Source organism: Micromys minutus (genome assembly GCF_963924665.1).
Source record: "Micromys minutus genome assembly, chromosome: X".
Lineage (NCBI taxonomy): Eukaryota > Metazoa > Chordata > Mammalia > Rodentia > Muridae > Micromys > Micromys minutus.
In genome coordinates this window covers 123,488,748-123,495,558 of record NC_137970.1, presented here as the reverse complement: position 1 = coordinate 123,495,558, position 6,811 = coordinate 123,488,748, and the positions used below count along the sequence as shown (strand labels likewise).

The following is a 6,811-nucleotide window of genomic DNA, read 5'->3' as shown; positions in this document are numbered from 1 at the left end:
TAAACGCTAAGAAAATGGGACAAAGTTATTGAAAGTAGGCAGGAATGAGGACTGGCTTGTAGAACTGATGGCCCTCACAAACCCTGGCTTTCTCTCACTAGACACTGTGAGATGGAGCTGTGTTGGTCATGCATTCCTCATTGTCCTCAGAGGACATGCTGTATAACTTCTGATCTCAGTGCTGTCTACTCCTAAGCCCTACTTCCTGCCTGCTCCAGGTAATTCTGTTTTCCCGGCTGCCTACTCAAGGAGTTGATTCCACGGACAAAGAAAAGGTTGAAGGGGTTATACTGTCTGATTGTGTGTTATCTTGACACAAGTGGGACTTATCACAGAGAAAGGAGCCTCCCTCGAGGAAATGCCTCCAAGAGATCCAGCTGAAATCCATTTTCTCAAGCGATCAAGTGGGGAGGGCCCAGCCCATTGGGGGTAGGTGCTACCATATCTGGGTTGGTAGTCTTGGGTTCTATAAGAAAGCAAGCTGAGCAAGTCAGGAGAAGGAAGCCAGTAAGTAACACATGGCCTCTGCATCAGCTCCTGCTTCCTGACCTGCTTGAGTTCCAGTCCTGACTTCCTTTGGTGAACAATGTGGAAGTGTAAGGTGAATAAACTCTTTCCTCCCCAACTTGCTTCTTGGTCTTGATGTTTTGTGCAGGAATAGATCACTGAATAAGACTGGGGAGGATTGGAAAGGCCTCTGGTCCCGAGAGGGTTTCCAGGCCCTCCTGGGCTGAGGGGCTTCACCTGGGCAGCGGCGGTGTTTGCTGGCCCTGGGAGCCAGGGACTAGGCCAGGGGGCTGCACCCTGAGTGGCAGAAAGAGAATGAAAGAAGCAGATGATCTTGTCAGTGTAAAAGCAGAATGGGTTTGTGGAACAGGACCTCCTGACAATCAACTCCTCAATGATGATCAAAAAAAGTACTGTAAATATTTTTTTGATAGACTTTGTGAGGAAGCAGATAAGGCTGATGCCAAATGCTTGGCCCCCACTGAACAGAAGAAACAGGTTGTTGTAAGTATAAAATCATGGAAAAATGGATTCACTGTCAATGATGACTTTAGAAGTTACTCTGATGGTAGGAGGCAGCAGTTTCTGAACTCCATCAAAAAGAGAGAATTAACTTCCGAATTTGGGGAGTCTTTGATAAAGATGAGGTGGATGTTAAAGTTGAAGATTAAAAAAATGAAGTATGTATGTCTACAAAGCCTATGTTCCAGCCCTCGTCAGGACAGGGCCACAGACTAGGAAATGCTACACCAAGAATCGCTTCTAAAGCAGAGTATTGAAGTTGACAATAAAAGCACTTTGTCTGCTATTTCACTGAACAACTTGGAGGATTAGCAGGATCAAGATCTGGATAGCCAAGGGGGAAAGACTGTCCAAAGATTTGACATTTCCCATAGTTTGAGCCACATCAAAGACCTCACTGAAAAATACCAAGGATCTCAGAGAAGGCTTCCCTTTGCCCTGGCAACAGCCCTTCCTTTCCTCAGATTTCTGGATGAGAAGCTCACATTGGAAGAAGCAGATCTGAAGAATGCTATAATCATTCAGAGACTCCAAAAGACAGCTGAGCCTTTTAGAAAACTCTTACAGTTTCTGTTTTTGAGACATGCTGAAGTGGCAGACAGAAGTCAGTGTGACTGAACTTGTGGTTTGAGGGCTTCCTAATCCCTTATTAGGGGGTTCAGTCATCACAAGCTAGGAGAGTGACAGGGCTGTCAACCAGAGTCTGTGCACTTTTGTCAACAGGCTATTCAGAAGAAGTACCTGTTTTCTATACTAGTTAACCAATGTGATATATAAAATAGCTGTATCACTAATCTTAATGTGGTCTAAATTAGCAGAGTATTCAATTATCTAAATCAGCATCAACATTCAAATATTATTTTGAAACAACAGATACTTTTATAAATGTTAGCTAACTCAGTTTTTAAATATCAATACATTAAAATATTATACACGACATATCAAAAGCATCAATGTAATTATTATATTGCCTGTGCTTCATCCTCAGAGCTTTTCAGTTTTTACTCTGATGGCAAGAAATACTCAAATATTCATTTGGCAACAGTATCCAAGACTTATACTCCTTAAATTTGTAATGTAAAAGCAAACACAGAAAAGTTATCCAAAGCTAGGTGGTGGTGGCAGACCACATTTAATCCCAGCATTATAGAAGGAGAGACAGGAGGCTATCTGAGTTCTAGGACAGCCTGTTCTACAGAGCTAACTTCCAGGGTTACACAGTCATTCCCAAAGGGCCAGTGCCTGGCCAAAAATGGCAGTTCACATTGGTCCTAAGCACTTGAAAGGCTGAGGCAGGAGGATCATTACCATGAGGTCAAGGTCAGCTTGTGCTACAGAAAGAGAGTCTGTTAAAACTACAAAGTCTATTCCTGGCCCTATCCCAAGCATTGTGACCACTGATTGAGGTGGGTGACAACTGCACTTGGAATCTTGAATAGTTCATAGGTATTGAGTGTAAGTGTAGGAGTTCTATACTAAGTCTGAATCCACACTGTGTGCTTAACCATGCTCCACCCAAGTAGTTTCCACGAGTCAGCTTTATCCTCTTCCCAAGCTTACTCAGGAAGTCCCTTTTTAAGCTAAACTACTGGCATAACCTGCACCTTGCCTTCCATCCACAGATGAAGCAGGGCTGGAAAGTGTGGATGAGGTTTTAAGTAAGATTCAGGAATAATGAGGAAGCCTGTGGAGATAACTAGATGTCCTTTCTTTCAGCCCTAGTATTTTTAATGATGCTTTCTTCCTAGCTCCTAGGCTTCCATACACCAGACTTGTGTGTTGGTTGGGCTGTGTTGAATGGAGAATGAAGGAGAACATCTTTACCTAGGAGATTAGCAGGTTTATAACAGAAAATTAAATATTTGTTGATAACGTTTATACAACACTATCAGAACCCTTATTAGCAATATAAATAATGAAGAAAAAGGAGAATAGTATAATCAATGGTTGTATTTTTCAGACACAGGCAAAAACTTTTGATTGTTAATATGTTCAGGAATCTCTAAGGAGATGTTTCATGTAAGCCTATCCTGAAACCCTTCTATTTATATAGTTATAATTGACAAATGGTTCTCTGTATTCTTAAGAGGAGCTTCTCACAAGAGTGTTTCATGTGTTTCTACAAATAAAGCCTCCAGTCTCTAATTAACCAGAAGGTGCAGTGGGTGTTTCTTGTGTGTCCATGTAGAGTACATGACAGGCAGATGTTCCAGTAGAAAGAATAGTCTCTAATTAAAAAATAAAGAATAAATTGCCAAGGAAAGTAAAACATAAAGTGCACATCTCAGGAGAATAGACTTTAACCCAAGTCATGGCTCCAGAATTGTCATTGTCAGCTGTCTTATCTGGCAGGTGAGATAGACATTGAAATGCATGTCTGACTGTACACATGATAATGGCTAGTTAGATTACTATGCACTGTCAAAACTAAAATAATCTTACTTTATTATGACTCATTCAGTACACCTCATGATATTTCTACTCATTGACTATGTATTTATTTTAGCGCCTTAATATATTTTGGATGTATTTTACTAATAGTAAACAGAACTGTCTCTTCAAGATAAAATGCTGCTCACTGAAAGGATCTGTTAAGTAATTTAAACTTGTTGTGCAGCAGTAACATGTGAAAAACAAAGACAGAGGAAGAAAAGGAAGAGCAACTATCCTGACCTCTCATTGTTCAATTGTGGGAAGCTCTGTTATACGCCCCCTTGTGGTCATGCCACATCTGTAGACCAGCTGAGATGAGCTGATGTGTGATGACTGTCCTCTCCTCCATAGGCCTCATGGTGCTGATACCATGTTTTGGAACACACAAAACAACCTCCTTTGCTGATGCACATTTATTTAACTTCTGCATCAGCTTCAAGTACACCATAAACTCTTCTTAGCCTTCATGTTTCCCCTTCATTCCTATCTGCCAAGGTCTTTCCTGCCTTTCAATAATACTAATGATGAACCATTGTGGCCTCCACTCTTCCAGGCCCTCAGTACCAGCAACTTTGCCTCATACCCTCGGGGCTTGGCAGAGCAGGAAGTCCTGTTACTCTACAGGATCTCCCAGTCCCTGAGCAAGCTTTAACCTCAGAGGGTTTCTTCTAGCCTGTGGCACAGGAACACTCCCCTCTCCATTGGCTCCTCTGTTCTGTCTTTCAGGTCCTTTTTAACCTCTGATTCTCCTTTATCTGGGAAGTTACTCTGGTTAGGGCTTGGCAATACCAATCCTGACCTCATCCTCTTTTTCTGGACACTCTACAGGTTTTAGCATTGCAAATTCTGCAGCCAATATGCAGTGTTGACCGCCCTCTATGAAACTGGGGAGGACAAATCCTGGGAGCAGATGCAAATGGTCCACCTCTCCACAGACTAGCCTTTCCAGGAAATCTATAATGAGGGCAGTGTAGCAACCATGCAACCAGCTGTTGTTGGCTGCAAGTGACCTTTATTCTGCCTGCTTCCTGCAGCAGGCCTTAATTAACCCTGAGCTTTCCTAGAGCTCCCAGAAGCAACTGTGTCATATTGAGTAATCCAAGAAGACACAGAGGTTAGTAGAGTGAAGGATTATATTAGATCCACCTCACCAGGATATAGGAAGGTAGAAGCAGGGTTGGAAGGATAAAGCACAGCGTGACTGTCTAGACCAGTGAGTTAGGCCAATGGAGAGGAAAACTTGCTCCTACCTTTGAGCACTGTTGAGCCTTGATTGCCATGTCACATCCTTCTAGCATCTGAAACACTTTGGGCTATGACAGCCTGACCAATTGACCGAATGAGTGACTAAATGAATGAATGAATGAATGAATGAAAGAATGAATGAATGAATGACGGGTGCTTTGGAAAGGAAAAAGTGAGTGTCATCTGAGAAGCACAAGGATGCCCCAGTGCTTGCTTTCACACAGCAGATTCATATTTTATCTGGGATTAATATAGCAAGATTCATAAGAAATTCTTCCACCTGTTAACCGAGCATTTCACATCTCTGAGGGTGCTGAAGCCACCTTGTCTCTGGAGGATAGACCCACTGGCATCTGGAGAACTTTTAGCCTGCTGGAAGATGCTGAACAAACCACATCAGGATATTCCACAGGGTGAGTCAGTGGCTTTTGGCATCTGAGGTCTCTGAAGGCCAAGGGCTCAATTTGTACCGAATCCTGATCCACAGGTCTGTAGCTCTCCTCACAACCAAGAGGGGTACTCTTCACAGTCGTCCTATCATCTGGGTTTTGAGAATGGAAATATCAATGCCCAGTGACCTTAAACAGCCTTTCCCACCCAGAGGGTGTCTTATGACAGGCAGCCATGAGAGTCCACCTATCCAGGACCATAGAGCATCCCCCAAGCAAAATCCTCTAATTTGGACTTTTGAGTGCTTCCCAAGGGATAACTATCAGAATCTGCTCACCATCTCTCTTTCTCCTTCAGGCCTGTGAGTCTTCATCCCTGTGACCTCCAAGGTGTCCTACCTGTGTTCTTAAGAAACCTCAGCATGGATCCTCCTGAGAACAGCCAGAACTTCTACTTCCTAAACACTACTCAGGCCCAAAGGGAGAGAAGGGACTTGGAGGATGCCCATGTCCCCATATCTGAGGCAGAGCAGGTGCAAGCCACTGCCACAACCTCAGGGGCTGTGTTTATGGGAGGAAAGCTGGGTTCATCCCAGAATGCTCAGAGAGTCTTCTCTCCCCACAATGCCATGGGCTACACTGAAAGTTCACCACCTGTTGGGGATTCAGGAAGAAACGTATGGGAAATTGTTCACCCTGAGTCCCCTTGGCAGGATACAGTCCATAGAAAGAGAGTTGATATAATTCTGTCCCTGCTCCTCAAGCACAGGAGGAAGCAGCTGACATCCATGGTAGAGATTGTGTATGTGATCCTCTGGGATGAGGAGGAGCGCTGCCCTGAGATCTTTACTAAGGCCGATGACTGCATGAGGCTGATGTTTGACCTTGACATGATGGAAAGGAATGCCACTGTGCTATCCTCCTCTCTTGTCCATGCCCTCAGGATCAGCTCCGATGGGATGTAGAATGGCTCTCCAGGCATACCCAGGACAGGCCAGGTAATCACATGTGACGCATCATCTCCCTCTGACACACACCGGGCTCTCCCTGGCTCTTGGAAATGTATGTCAGAACAAAAAGTAGAATGACCTTCCATGAGCCTTAGGTTAGCTACTGATAACAGCCTTAAAATAAAGGTGATCACATGAGTCAAGTGTATTTAGAGATTGTCCCTGACTGCATCCAGTGTAGCTGAGTGTCCCACTGTGGGACTTTCTGTCCATTTACAGCACAATACATTGTCCCTTTAAATGACAATGCCCCCAAATGCAGGGGCTTCCCTCCATGCATCTTTGCCCATCTTTTCTGATGTTCCTAATGCCTGCTCTGTGGTCTAAAAGAACACCATTCCCTCTCCCCTGATTGTCGTTCACACTGACCAATGCACCTGTTGACATATTGAATGACAATGGTCACCTGTCACACAGCAGAGACTTGCTGGCAAGAGTTCTCTGTTAGGTCTAAAGGAAGATGAGGATTCTCAGCCTCTCAAGAGTACAATGGAATTGGGAGGGGTCCAGGGATCAGAGGATGCCTCAGTTCTAATTTCAGACACGAACCCCTGCCCTCCTTTCTACCTGCAACTCTACATACAATGATCAGGGTTGGGGCTGTGACTGAGAGCCATTGTGTGAAGTTTCTGAAACACAGAAGGCCACTCTGTGCAGTTTGAATGAAGATAGATCCTTGGGGGTAGACATTAAAGGTTCCTTTGA

At 44.0% G+C, this 6,811-nt stretch overlaps 1 pseudogene across 1 annotated transcript; it reads left to right on the top strand.

Moving 5' to 3' along the window:
* The first annotated feature begins 822 nt into the window (after positions 1 to 822).
* LOC308415255 (UBX domain-containing protein 2A-like) lies at positions 823 to 1,647 on the top strand (annotated as a pseudogene). The gene has a single exon. The product of its transcript is annotated as a UBX domain-containing protein 2A-like (transcript).
* The last annotated feature ends 5,164 nt before the right edge of the window (positions 1,648 to 6,811 follow it).